The 15,259-nt window shown below is 39.0% G+C and overlaps 3 non-coding genes across 3 annotated transcripts; 2 read left to right on the top strand and 1 right to left on the bottom strand.

Annotated features, from left to right (window-relative positions):
- Positions 1 to 1,949: 1,949 nt before the first annotated feature.
- trnaa-ugc (transfer RNA alanine (anticodon UGC)) lies at positions 1,950 to 2,020 on the bottom strand. Its single transcript has one exon. It is a non-coding gene; the product is annotated as a tRNA-Ala (tRNA).
- A 10,911-nt stretch (positions 2,021 to 12,931) lies between these two features.
- trnan-guu (transfer RNA asparagine (anticodon GUU)) lies at positions 12,932 to 13,005 on the top strand. The gene has a single exon. It is a non-coding gene; the product is annotated as a tRNA-Asn (tRNA).
- A 1,439-nt stretch (positions 13,006 to 14,444) lies between these two features.
- Positions 14,445 to 14,516, top strand: trnaw-cca (transfer RNA tryptophan (anticodon CCA)). The gene has a single exon. It is a non-coding gene; the product is annotated as a tRNA-Trp (tRNA).
- Positions 14,517 to 15,259: the final 743 nt, after the last annotated feature.

Here is a 15,259-nt window from a genome sequence, read left to right on the forward strand (position 1 = left end):
GGGCTATGAGGGTTCAAACCCTGTCCATGCTTCTTCATTCTGTGCCACGTTTCTTTATCTAGGTCTTCAAATTACTTTGCAAAACATTGGTTCTTGTTACTCTTTCTCTTAAGCGGAAGATTGGTAGTTCAAGCCCACCTAGAGGAGCACGTCTTGTGATTCCCATGTAAGCATAATATCTGCTCAAACTCGATTATTGTTCTCAGTGACACCTTAAACATCTTGATATTTGCAAGAAATGCAAATATTGTGCACGTTTCAAGCTACAAGAAGTAATCAATTTAGTACTTAAGTGAATATGATCTGGAATGATCAATAATGACCAACATCAGCAGCTTCCAAGAAATTAATTAGAATTTGATCTTCATACTCACCTTGCATTCTCAGCTATAATACTTCAAAATTACAGTGTAGATTTGGTGGAGAACTTCACAAGCATTATTAGGTTTGGACTGTACAATTGTATTTTAATATCTTGGTATATGTACCTTCATTTTAATATACATGTAACCATAAATGCTGTTTAGTATATTGTACTTTTGTTGTACTTTTTAAAACATTTTACCTGAGGACCCAAGGGGACTGTTATATCTTGTGATACATGCAAGACATCTGTAAAAGAAGGTGAAATTTTAATAAAATTGGTGATTAAAAGAAAACCACAACTTGTATGATATTATCCCTCGATATCGAAGATCAATTGAAGGATTTGAAGAAACTATCAAAGAAACAACAGCAATACCAGATGATTTGGGTTTTGAACCAATGATTACACCTCAATAATCAATTCGTCCTCAAAAAAAGAAGAGACAAGCATGTTTTGAGCCTCATAATGATCCTCTTCTGGATCCACAAGAAACGTGTTTTGGATGTACTTATAACTTCCATCGAAGAGAGATCTCATCAGTTGCATGCAATTGAAACTTTCGACTTTTTGGATGGTATTGAAAATATTTTTAAAAAATAAAATAAACAATTTTCCAAAGAAGATCTCATGAAGTATTGCCAGGATCTATTCTTAGCGTTTGGTAGTGATAACACTCCTGATATTGATGGAGTAGAAACGTACGATGCGTTGACAGGATTTCTGAAGCGAGAAGTCCTAGAATGTCGCCTATAAATGAGCTAGAATTCATACCAAGAAATACTTTTTGTTTTCCACCCAGAAGGCTGCTATTGCATTACACATCTTGTGAAGATTACCAGTCTTGGTAGCTTCTGGGTGTGATTTTCCAAAACCGAAACTAATAACAAAATTATTTAAGATGCACCATGTCCAAAAATTGTAAATCGAGACTAGTATTACTACAGAAGAAAATATTTAACTGAAATATTAATAAGACTATGTAAGTATAAAAAGTAGAACAATTCAATTTATATAACTTATTTTTTATTCTTATTAGAAATGGGCTCACACACCGGAAGACACTAATGTTTATCTTTGTTAGAGTATGTGAATAACAGTTTAACCCAAAATGTTTGTAATTTGTGTAAATTGTGATTTTGTTAAAATTCAATAAATCACCTATCAACAATAAGAAATTATTAAGAAAGTAAACATTATTTTATTTCATAAACTATAAAACATGAAGAGAGTTTACAGGTCATATCCTTCGCTTTGTCTTTTAACTTAAGCATTCAGGATCCAACCCCGTGTGTGGATGGTTGTGTTTCTTGAATCTCTTGTAATCATCAAACGTCGTTGTTTAGTCCTTTAGTCCTTCAAGAAATCCCGGGTGAGATTCAACAGGTGTCTTCTTCAATTAGTTCAAATCATTTGTTGTAGTTAACAGAACTAAATGCTTTGGAGGTACATTTAAAACAGCAGAGCAACACTGTAGCACTTCGTGTGTGACTGAACTTAATTGTGTAAACCTGGATCTCTATGAACATGAGCAAAGAGTTCTCACTCAGCAGATTTCGATGTGAGCACAGTAATATAAAGCACTTGGAGATGCCAGGGATTGAACCTGGGACCTCATACATGCAAAGCATGCACTCTACCACTGAGCTACATCACACACTGAGCTACAGGACACACGCACACATTTTCTGTACAACTCCAGTGATAAAGCTCTGTAAATATTGTAGAAGAACCTAAAGGGGTGAAACAACGCTCCAACCACAGTAATGGTAACAGGAAGGATCGTGTTCTTATTTAATGTCCTTTTGAGATGCCTTGTCGATGCACACAGGCGTTAGAGCTGAATAATGTATTTTTAGTGATGTTTGTAAAGTAAGATGGAACATGTTATTTCTATACCAGGAAGAAAGGAGCAGACTCTTAAACTTTAAGAGACAGAAATGACACCTTATCATAGCTAACATTAATTAAAACGACATCACAACAAAAGAGTCGAGCCTTGAGTGAATCAAATTAGTTTTCATTGGATGTCTGTGTCTTCATAAGTTTGTAGGTGAGAGAGAGATTTGCGAAAATGTGCAGGTGCTTCTTAGAAGTGTGTTGGTGGAACAGGGGCCTTCCAAATAATTGAGCTGGGTTTGATCACGGCCAGTGCATCCCCAAATCTTTTCAAGATAATCTGTCATCCGGTAACATCTTTTGAAACTAGCATTCGAGGTAGGAAGCGTGTTCTTAAACACCAAAAAATCCAATAAGGAAAAAGCAGACCTCTGGACACAAGATGGCAGTGCGATATTAGAATTCCTGTGTTTTTGATGGATTCAGACTCCTTCTCAGATGTCCTTGCTCGACAACTAACTTTGTAGTTGAGGAAGAGCAGCTCGGAAAATACCCACTCAACAAGTGAGTGCATTGGTTGCAAGGAGCTGTTTTTTTTTTCCTCGCAGTAATCATTATTAACCAGAAACAGCAGCACAGGAAGGTCACATTAGTGATTATGTCACTTCTCTGCTTCAGCAAGGTCAATAAAAGACTCTGAAAGTAGTAAAGCAAAACTGAACTCAAAATCATATTAGGAATTCTGAGCGATATCTCCATACAGGTAATCCAACAGAACGTTGAAATATTTGAATATCATCTCTCTGTATATTGCGCTGCTTTTTACCCAGAGTAAAACTATTGGATTGAAGGAATGCTAACCGCTGGGTTAAAATGTATAGTTGTTATTTGGAGAAATCTGTAAACTCGTGATCTTATATGTTTTAAAAGACAGCACAGGAAAAAACAGTCCTGATTATTTTCCGGAGACGGAGCACTGATGACCTATCCGAGCTGATTGATAAAACCCACCCAGTGGATACTCTAGCAGAACGTCAAAGAACATTCACCTTTGTATCCAAAGAAACGACAGGAACAACATCAGGAAGCACAATCAATTCCCCTTTTAAATCTTTCCTGTAAGGTATGCTATGTGAATTCATGAAGTTAATCCTCTGATCTCTTTTGATCATGAACAAAGTATTTCTGATGGAGCGCTATGTTCAAAGATTTAATAAGCTTTACCCCTGCCAACGATTCGGCGTGAAGACAGACAAAAGCAGCTCACCACCACAGCCAATATTAAATGTACTTGCCGGTACACTATCATGTGCACTGCCTCAAAAGTGATCTCGGCAGATGTTGTTCCCTACATAAAGCTGAACGTGCCAAAGAGAATTTCTGTTGAGAAAACAAAATATTTTTTCTGCCTTGATGTCAAGCCTGTCTTTTAGAAAGTCTATCTCTAAACACGTCCCGCAGCCTAACAAAAAGCGTTTTTACTGATCGTATTGCAGGTCTTAAAACATTAACATTTGGCAGCAGTGGGATTCAAACCCACGCCCCCAGAGAGACTGGAGCCCAAACTCCAGTGCCTTAGACTGCTCGGCTACACTACTGTACCTTCCTCCATATCCATCTTCCTCACATTGCTGACTTGGACTGGGGGTCTTCAGCTCTTGTCGTCGGATCTAATGATATCATGTGGAAGTGACTGCACCTTCATCTTCCGAGATGCTTTCAATAGCACAAACGCTACTTTCACCGGCCCAAACATAGCAATAACGAAGGAGGTGGGTTTCATCCTTTGTGCTGTTTGTAGGGGCGCAACTGTCTCGGACGTCCAAAAGGACTAACCGTGGGGAGCAGGAGAGCGGAAAAAGACCCATATGCGTAGCGGCGAGACGGGAAAAAGGCCCGGGCTCATAGTGCAAAGAGTTCAGGATTGCCGTATAGAAACCTATGCCCTCAGGGAGCGGACGTGAGGCGCCCTGGTGCTAGGCGGGTCTCAGGACATCCGAACATCAATGCCGAGCGAGGACAGAGTGCAAGACCCGGAAATATATAGCCCAAGGGAAAGAGAGGGACAGGAAGGACAGCAGACCGGAAACTAGGGACAGGACAGAGAAGGAGCGCCCCCTGGCTGCAGAGGGCGTGACAGCAACTCTACGGTGATCTACTGACTTGAAGAGCAAAAATCAAAATCCTCTGCTACTACTATTGCTTTTTTCATAGTTTCTTCAAATCTTTCATTTGAACGTAGATTTTGAAGGATATTGATGATAATACCACATAAATTGTGGTTTTCTTGTGATCGCCAATTTTATTCAAATACCAGCCTTTTTTACAGTTCCTTGCGTGTTTCACAAGGTATAATAGCCCCCCTCGCATCCTCAGCTAACATTTTAAAATTACAATAGATTATACAGCATGCATGTTTACATTTATATTAAAATTAAAGTAAATATACAAGAATACATACAGTGCTAACCCAATAATTCTTGTCAGGTTCTCCAACAAATCTGCGTTGTTATTTTAACATGTTTCAGCTGAGGGTGCAACAGGAGTATAAATGAATTTTCACACCAGCCATTCAAAGACCAAATTCCATGAGTGAACATTATTTTCTCAGAAGTTACCGGCATTGGACTTTGCCGGTGGTATTGAATTATGTCCACAACTGTTGTAGTAGTTCCTTCTTGAAATTCGACACGTGCAAAGCACTCGTAATATCATAGATGTTAAAGTTCGCTGAGTCTATTCGAGTCATGGTGTGTATCCCTGCCTATCATTGGGAGACGGGTAGCTTTTTTACACTCAGATTCCAATCTTCAATGCTTTGTGGGAGAGATTACATAACTTTCATTTTCTCACATTTTCTGACGACTGTTCCAAAGGGGCACCCTGACAATTCCGAATACTTTTCAAAAATCTGCCTGCATGTTTGATTATTGTCATTTAATTTCGAAAAAGTTCAATATTGATCATAACTAAAGAAAATAATGATCACGAACAAAAAAGGGATAAAGATGCAAGTCGATCTTGAATCACAGCTGGGTGACACGGTCTTCTGTTCTGATATGGTTGTATGAGAAACAGGAGGAATCGCCAATCTCCTATAGAACATGAGTTGAATCAGGAGTGAGACATTTCATATACTCGTGCATATGTCAACGCCTGACCTACATCGTAAAACTAACATTAAGTTGTCAGAGACATTCATTTATGTACAAACAAGAGACAGACCAAGTAATAATTCTACATTAGTTCAGGTGGGTAAACCTTAACTAACTAACTAATAAACCTATTAATAATTCTACATTAACGTGTCCTACACTGATCAGACTAATTGACATGGTCTGATTCAGAGCCTGTGCAGTTCGTGCTAATTACAACAAGGACAGTTCTGAACCCTTATCACCGACCTGAGCACAAGTTCAGCTGTTCTCCAGTTTTGTTACGCATGGTTTTTCATTGCAATTGAGTTCAGAGCTGGAGCTGATCTCCAGACAGTACAGTGTTTTGGGTAAGTTGTCGAAATTCGCATGAGGCTGCAGACAACTTACCCAAAGTGTTTTCTATAGCTTTCAGGTGGAGTTCATTTATATAAAAGAATGTAAGTGGTATAAACGCAACAAGCCAGACGGCAGGCCAACCTATAATTTTCTGACGCGAGGCCTGACGCGTTATTCATTACGCCACTGACCCTGCTATTGCAGTACTAAAAAAAACACATTTTCTACATTTATGTCTGTTTAAAAATCACTCTAAAAAAGACAAAGGGTTTGTGTGTCGCGCTAAAAATCCTTCGGCTGAGATGTAAAACCGAGGTTCTGACTCTCTGTGATCATTCAGGAGAATGGTGGTGGTGGAGGGGAGTCCCCATTACCTGTAAAGCGCATTGAGTGGAGTATCCAGAACAGCGCTATATAAGTGTAAGCAATAATGATTATTATAATGTAAAATGCAATAAAAAATAAAAAAATATCAAACTTTGATTCAAAATAGATTAATGTAAAAACTGATAAAGCTAATGCTTTTTTCAGGGCTATATCTACTTTTTTTTAAAAAGCGAAGTCTGTCGCGATCGTGAAAGTTAGAGAATGTGTTCCAGCGGGTGCCTTCATATCGTGAGCGTCAGTCTCGCCCGTAGCTGCGAGAAGGTTAAAAGCGCACAAGTGATCTGTCTTTCGTCAAAGTAATTGCCGGAGCAGTAAGACGCAGAGCACCATCCAGCAGCTGTAAACGATGTTCGGGGAAGAGCTAATTCTGCTTTTAGCACAGGGAGTGAGAATGAGCTCAGTCCGGCTCCCAGCAGAATCCATCCTGGTTTGGTTACAGTGCGTCTGAGGCTCTTTGGATCGCAACGTAAAAAAAACAATTGCTCACATCGTGTGACTTCCACGACAGGAAGGAAAGATATCACTTAAAAAAATCAGAACTGAAGATTTGGATCCTGGGCCTCAATTTGATCAAATTATCAAAATATCAGATTGTGTTTCTGCAACATTTCGTGCACAGTACGCCATTTTAATCTAAAACAGTCACAACGAGGGCTTTACACGCAGTCTGGGGTATTTTCCCCTTTTATATTTTTGCCACTTTATATCGAACCTGTTATACTCCCAGATGTGCACAGTAGCTTGTACTTAATAAAAATGTACAATTCACCACTGGTATAAACAGATGTGTGCCGTGTTTGCCTTTGTAAGCATTTGTTTAAAAAATAAGTTCACAATACGATAAAAAAACAGAAAGCACAAACTTTTTAATACAACGATACAAAATCAATACCAAATCATTATGCCAATTAAGTACCTATCCTTTGAAAACAGAGAACACCTTTATATCTACAAAAAACTTGACATTGTATGTATTTTTGAATTACAAAGCAGACAGAGTAGTCCCTTAATTCAAAGATCAGATCTTGGCCAAAACAAGACAATCAGACGTGGGCTGAATTCGGAACAGGAACCTCTACTTCGTCGTTTATTGAGCTTTTGATCAATGTCTGAATGAAACAGATTCGCTTTTTTATCTCTTTGATTAAAGTACACAAAAATTGTAAATATTGATTACAATATTGTATATAATGTATAATTTGAACTACATATTGTTCAGGTGTGAATAATTGTATATTTTAAGAATACATTTCTAAAACAAATCATTGGCTTTATTTACTAGTTTCTACACCTATAAAAATCTTTCTTTGATGTATAATAGCCCTTTAACTATATATGTATAATAGTCCTCTAAATGTATCCGTATAATAGAACTCCAACCATTTATGTATAATAAACATATAATCATAGATGTCTAATTGACGTATAACAATATACGTATATTAGAATTTCATTCTAGACCAGTTACGGAGCAAATTTACACGTCTGGTATGCGTTTAATAGTCGTATATTCTACATCTTTTGCCCACTGGGATGTGCCGATTTTAATTTAACAAAGCTAGATACACAGTTTGTTTCTTGAAAGCGTGTTATGTAAAAAAGAGAAAAACGAAAATATATAGATGACAATCTTTCAAAGCTGAAGATTTTACTTTTGAAAAATTGACATTTTATGTATGCAGATGCATTCGCTGGTTTTAGAACTTTGCTGTGCTTCCTGAATCATTTTCAGCGTTATAAAGTGGGTGTAGAGGGAGCGATCTCTTTGTAGAGCAGTTGACAGGCTGGAGATGTTCAGACTACTCTCGTTATTTCTCAAATGTTTACATCATTTTTCTTTCACGCTAGGACGCAACTGTGTACATGGGCTTGGTTTTCGTTTCACTGATTCTCATTGAAGATTTGGGAATTAACGACGAAAGATTCAGTTTGGCAGAAGGTTTGGTTCACAATGGTCTTGAAGACACGCCCATGTAGAGCAGCGTGTGATGATTTGTACTATAAAAGACCAAGTGCTCAAAGTGACGTCTGCGTTTACCGTTGAAACATTTCATCTCGGGCGCACTTTTAGAAAACAAAGATAGAGTAGTTGTGTTGTATTACCCTAAGACATCTGTTAGCAGAGTGGCGCAGCGGACCTGTGCTGGGCTTGTAACTCAGAGATTGACTGATCGAATCCATCCTGAGCTATGTACATTTTATGCACGATTGATAAGCACACCATCAGTTTAATGAAGTACATTAAAACTGATTTTTCTCTCGTGTGTGTGCAAGCTTCACACTTACAGTACTCTTTAATCTTTACCAATAGCAGATGCCCAAATGTATCTTTGGTTGTTCTGAGATCCTTGATAGTTTCCTCAAATCCTTCAAATGAACATCCATTTCAAAGCAATTATGTTTAATTTTATTACAATTAAGGTACATATACAAAATATCAACGTACATTTGTATAATGCTCATTTAATAATGATTGTCAAGGATTATCAAGTTCTCCAACAAATCTGTGTTCTAATTTTAAAATATTTTAGGATACACCGGGTGTATAAATGAATTCTCCTGACAGCCAGTTGAAGATAAAATTCCACACGTGAAAATGGTTTTCTTGGACATTGACAGGTACTTAATTGTTTACTTGTAGTTCCACATGAGTAAAATAGATATTTCCTGCAAATTTCAAGAGGGCTTGCGAAGAAATCCCATCAAGCTTTAGCAGAGATTATGGTTACAGCGGAACAGTTTGAAGCTTGTCCCTTAGTGGGTTTGAACCACCAGCCCTTCATTTAACAGCTGCACAGAGACACACTCCCGTTGCTTTTTGCCATTCACACGTTTGTAGTTAAAGAATTATAAAATACTGACATTTTCCTGCCAGCCGGCAGTATTTCTTCTGCACTGACCATGAATAACCAATAACTTTATTTCATCTTTCGCAGTCTGTAATCCTTAGAAAAGGAAGTGAATACTTGTATTAAGCTAAATCAAGCCGACGGAGATGCACTGCCGTTGTTTTTCTCCACTTTTCGTTGAAAGGAGAAAAATCACTGACATTTTCTTGCGGTATTTCTTCTGTCCTGATTAGCAAGACTTATATTTTATCTTTCAGAAGTTGTATGAATTTCTTGAAGTTCAGAAACAACTTGTTCCACAAAGGAAATGAACACTTGGTTCAAAGTAAATCAAGACGTATGTATCTCTCGCCGCGTGTGCTCTTATCTGTCCATCTCTCTACTTTTCTCTCACTCTGACAGTCTGTGCAGAGTTTCTGAAGGGGATGTAACACCACTTGGCAAAGAGAAAAATTATCAGAGGCAGAATAAAAAATCATTATTCTCTTCTCAGTCAGATTCACAGCTCAGAGACAATCGGACAGAAGCTCCATACTTCTTTTTATCTGTCAATCCAGAACCAGAGGACATTCAGACAATCAGTGCTGTTACATGAATAATATCAGACAGAACAGCCTGGACTCAGGTCACATTTTCCCATTTTCTCCTTCCTCACAGCCACTTAGAGACAGAAGAGCTCCTGGTTCTCCTCTCTGTGAACTGGGCTCAAGACTCACTGATCTGTCAGCTGTGGACTCTGTTCCAGGTCAGAAGCAAGAAGCTTCTATTAACCCTTTCCAGGACCTCCAGCCCTTCAGTATTACTTTCTTTACTGTATGTCAGTCTCCAAACATGTTTTATAAATGTTTTATAACACACGTGAGTGTGGAATTATCTTTTTATGTAATAAACACAAGTAGTGACACTTTGGTCAGTACACTGTTTATTGATTATTAGAAGCCGATGGGCCGATGGTCGTGTCTACAGTAGTGACCAGTTGACCAGTCTGTAGCTCTCAGCAGTGGGACTCAGATCACACAGAAGAAGACCTGTCTGAGTGTGATTCCACACCAGCCCAGGGAATCACCAGCTCTCATATGTCTCTCACAGGTGTCTCACAGTCTTATAAATTTACAATTAGATGAATTATTGTAACAGGTAATCAGACTACCTATGGAACTGAGAGCAGGCTGGAAATAAAACCAGGATACACATTTTAACCTCCAGGATCAGGTTCCTGATCCTCCTGGCTTCTATACTCTGATGATTCGTTTAAAACATTTAAAAGCACTTATTACAGGGACTTGTGCTCGTTCTCTACTGCTCCACACGGGTACGCCTTGTAACACATTAATCTGCAAAGTAAACTATTTTTTTTCCTGTTTAATGAATTTCATTCCTTGGTTTGTCGCTCTCCTTTTACAACTGTTATGATTCGCTTCTCTTCACAGCCCGGTGTGTTGTTTTTTGGGGGGGATGTTATATCTGTAAGAAAAGCCCCCCAGGCTCCGGACAGGAGTCTCCTCCAGCGGAGACGCGCTCTGCTCTGTTACAAAGAGCGCTGTGACGTCACAGACACCAGCCTGAGCGCCTGGATCAGAGAGCAAGACCGCGGGAGGCACAGGGTGCGCACGGAGGAGAGTTATTGATCACTTATCTATCGAAAACCAATTAATTCAATTAAAAAACCGTAGAATAAACAATTAGCTTCACCAATTGGTGAGTACTGATTCTTTTTCTGGTTTTGATCCTTTTTTAAATATCTAGAAAACAGTCAATAAAGACTGTATCGATCAATTACTGTAGTGCGTTTAATGTAAAAAATGTTCAAACTGAAATTAAACAATGATTATTCTTATTATTATTTAGGTAACTGTATCCTAGAGCTAAAAAAATATATTCCAAGTTGATAAATGTATGTAAGTAACAGTTTACATGTATTTTTTCCCGTGTTTATAAATCATAAGTATGGTAACCACGGGGACAGGGGCCATGTCACTGTGCGCGTCTAGGTGTATCGCGTTCGTCACAAAGAGCGATGTGACATCATGGGTAGCAACAAATACTAATACTAGTGTATTCATATTAATATTAATGAGAGTACAACTGGTTGTTTTAATGCTAGTGTTCATGTGAGTATTAATGATGATAGCGCTACTGATAGTTTTAGTTTTAATGTTCATATTCATGTTAATATTAAATATAATTATAGTGTTACTGTTAGAGAATTAACAGTAGTAGTAGTAGTTTTAATACTACTGTTATTCTAGCATTACTGTTATTCTCTTTGGGGAAATTAAAAGCACACGTGGCGAGTGACCTCGTGGTGCAACGGTAGCGTGTCTGACTCCGGATCAGAAGGTTGCCTATTCAAATCATGTTGAGGTCAGCTGATGTGTTTGCAGGTGCTGCTGGTGCTGAACCTGGAAATTACACCATGCAATTGGGTTTTAGCTGTACACCACATAAGTAATCTGAACGAAATAACAGCGCAGTACAGAACTACCAGTCAGGAGCTTATGCAGCGAATCATCTTGAACCCGGCAAGAGAAAAGGCATACTGCACATCTGCGAAACATCATGTCCGACTTTAGAGACAGTGATATCAGAGAATGGAAGTTTCAGACCTTGTTTTTTTTTACAGGTTCAAGCAAACCTGAAAGTTAGAAAGTGTTTGGTCACTTTTGTATGAAAAAGTGTCTGAAGCCTGTAATTATAATTTGCCCTTTTTTAATTGTGGTTGAAATCCACTCCCATGTACCAAGACCTTACAGTATATTCATGTTTACTTAAATGACTAACTATTGGACTATTGGACATTAGTTGGTGTTTTTTTTTTGTAACGATTTGCTATTTCATGCAGGAAAGAAAGGAACCCAGACCCAACGTTTGCTTTCACGTGGGGTTCATTTACATAACGGACATCTATTTCTGAGGAGCCTGATTTGAATCACACAACCCCGGTAGAAGTCGAATCGACAATCTTATAAACCGAAATCAGACGCGTTATCCATTAAACCACTAGCCCGTCACGTAAATTAATTGCACCATGGTGAGTTCAGTGCCGCTACTAGTAATACCCCACCCCCCAACTTAAATTTCTAAGTGAGAAACGTGTTTTCTACATTTTTTTTTAGTTTTAAAAAATCATCACTTTTAAGCAGACAAAGCCTTTATGTGTCGCTCTGAATTTCTAATTGATTTAGAATTCCAAGACAAAAGCGTTTTGTTCCACAGCGGCGTGAAATGATCACGTCTTTCACTCTACTTCTCTCTAGTAGTAAAGCAGATCTTGCTTGGTGAGCATTTGCTCCGGTAAATTAGGTCACTTTTCATGTTAACTCACTTCTTCTAAACACAACATTTCCCGGTGCATGTTTTCTCCATGAAAAAAAGACATGTGCATGTGCATGTTTTCCCTTACATGTTTTCCCTTACATGATTTCTCGTTTTGTTTCATCAAAGTGTACAGAAAGAAGAAAGAAAGGAAAAGTGTCGTTAATGAACTCTGTCCCCCTTGGGAGATGTCAAGCGCATTGGACATGAAAAGTGCCCAATAAAAGCCATTTCTCTTCATTTCTCTTACGGTCAGGGCTCCTGTTCCGTGTAAAGGAGGCAGCTTGCTCAGGGCTTCGTGAACGCAGATGGCTCAGAGCGGTGTGTCCAAGCGGCTATAAAAGAGGAGAATTCTGCCGGCACCGTAGCTGAGTCGGTTTAAGTACCTGTCTCGTTAACTGGAGATCCGGGCTCCACATCCCAGCTGTGCCTTTCTTCCTGTCTTTTTGTGGAGAAACTACCATCTTGGACAACCGCATAGGGCTTGATTTAGTTTAAAGCATGAATGAATACATTTCCTTTCTGCAACAACTTGTTTTTCAAGAAATTCATACAGCTTGTGAAAAATGAAATGTAATTCTTGGCTATCAGAGCAGTAGGAATATTGCCGACTGGCAAGAAAATGCAAGCAATGTTTATATTTTGACCGGAAAGGTGCGAATGGAGAAAAGCCTCTCTCATCAGTCTCTGTGGCGCAATCGGCGAGCGCGTTCGGCTGTTAACTGAAAGGTTGGTGGTTCAAACCCACCCAGGGACGATCTTCTTATTATTGTCAATGTAAACACTGTCTCCGCTAAAGCCGAAACCTTAACCCTCTTTATATTTGCAGAAAATGCGAGTCTTTTGCCCGTGTCCAACAACAACACTTGAGACCGGGGAAGTCCAATAGTGATCAACACCGCAACTCCCCAGAAATCCATATTCACCCTTGGAAAAGTATCTTTGAATGGCTGGCGGGAGATATCATTTATACTCCTGTTGCGTCCTCTGCTAAAAGAGTTTAGAAATACAACGCAGATTTGTTTGAGAATTTGACAAGCACTGTTACAGTACGATAGCACTGTGAAGTTGGATGTTGATATTTTGATATATTTACCTTAATTTTAACATAAATGTAAACATACATGCTGTACAATCTATGCTGTACAATCAAACACAGGTATATTTTGAGTCTCATGCTGATCGTCCTGTGGATCCAAAAGAAAATTTTAAAGCTGATACATTTTCGATTGGAATTTGCATCTAGCTACAACGTCCCTGGATAAGAGATTTTATTAGGTGCGTGCAATCGGTATCTTTTACATTATGTATGGTAGTGGAAATAGTTTTAAAAATGTTTTCTAAAGAAGATTGTATTGCCAGGACCTGCCTTTAGCGCTCAGTAGCGATGACGCTGTTGATATAGATGGAGTAGAAATGTAAGATGAATTGATGATCTAAGCTAAAATAGCCCTAACACGCCTCCTGTAACAGTGTTTGTATTCATAGCAAGTAATATATTTTTTCAAACCCGAACGTTGCTTTTGCATTAAGTGTTATGTAACCATTAGCGGTTTCGGTAGCTTCTGAAGAGCGCACTTTTCCAAACTGAAGCCTATAAGAACATTATTCAAGATGCACCATGGCCCAGAATCGTGCATCGTGACAAAGATTAACATCCATTGAAAGTACTCCCAAATAAAAGATTTGACCGAAAAATTAAAAGAGTAGGCAAGTATTAAAACAAAACCATAACTTCTTGACTTCCAATCTCTTTCCTGGTTCAGGCCATGTAAAATGACATATTCAGTGGACTCATGCCGAGGTTGTGAGTTTAAGCCTCACCTGGAGCAGCCTGGTTTTCTGTCTTGACAGGTAAACAGTGTTTTGTGTTATTTGCTAAATGGAGAGAGGATTCTGTGTTAATTGTGCTCCTCCTGGGAGAGGTCAAGATGAGAAGTTCACCAGGCTGGTGGTAAATATCCTGTCCAGGAATATCGGGGCTGTAGGGGGTCAGATCTATAGATGTAGTAAACACATTAGTGGAGATGGTGTGTCTGCTCTCCGTGAGAGAGCCGGGCGGGAAGAATAATCTGTGGTCTGGGAAGAAGAGACCCTCGTTGGAAGAGCGGCGCTCCTCACAGGAGAGAATGAAAACATCTTTTTCAGGGACGCTGATTTTTCTCTTTGGGTAAATTAAAAGCACTTGTCGCAAGTGACCTCGTGGCGCAACGGTAGCGCGTCTGACTCCAGATCAGAAGGTTGCATGTTCAAATCACGTCGAGGTCAGCTAATGTGTTTGCAGGTGCTGCTGGTGCCGAACCCGGAATTTACACCACGCAGTCGGGTTTTAGCTGTACACCACCTAGGTAATCTGAATGAAATAACAGAACAGTACAGAATACCCAGTCAGGATCTTATGCAGCATTTCATCTTGAACACGACAAGAGAAAAGGCACACTGCACATCCGCGAAACATCACGTTCGACTTTAGAGACAGTGACATCAGAGAATGGAAATTTCAAACCGCTTTTCTGTTACAGGTTCAAGCAAACCTGAAAGTTAGGGAGTGTTTGGTCACTTTTGTATGAAAAAGTGTCTGAAGCCTGTAATTATAATTTGCCCTTCTTTTAATTGTGGTTGAAATCCACTCCCATGTACCAAGACCTTACAGTATATTCATGTTTACTTAAATGACTAACTATTGGACTGTTGGACATTAGTTGGTGTTTTCTTTTTGTAACGATTTGCTATTTCATGCAGGAAAGAAAGGAACCCAGACCCAACGTTTGCTTTCAGGTGGGGTTCATTTACATAACAGACATCTATTTCTGAGGAGCCTGATTTGAATCACACAGCCCCGGTAGAAGTCGAATCGACAATCTTATAAACCGAAATCAGACGCGTTATCCATTAAACCACTAGCCCGTCACGTAAATTAATTGCACCATGGTGAGTTCAGTGCCGCTACCAGTAATACCCCACCCCCATCTTAAATTTCTAAGTGAGAAACGTGTTTTCTACATTTTTTT

This window comes from Lepisosteus oculatus, chromosome 14 (assembly GCF_040954835.1).
Source record: "Lepisosteus oculatus isolate fLepOcu1 chromosome 14, fLepOcu1.hap2, whole genome shotgun sequence".
Classification (NCBI taxonomy): domain Eukaryota; kingdom Metazoa; phylum Chordata; class Actinopteri; order Semionotiformes; family Lepisosteidae; genus Lepisosteus; species Lepisosteus oculatus.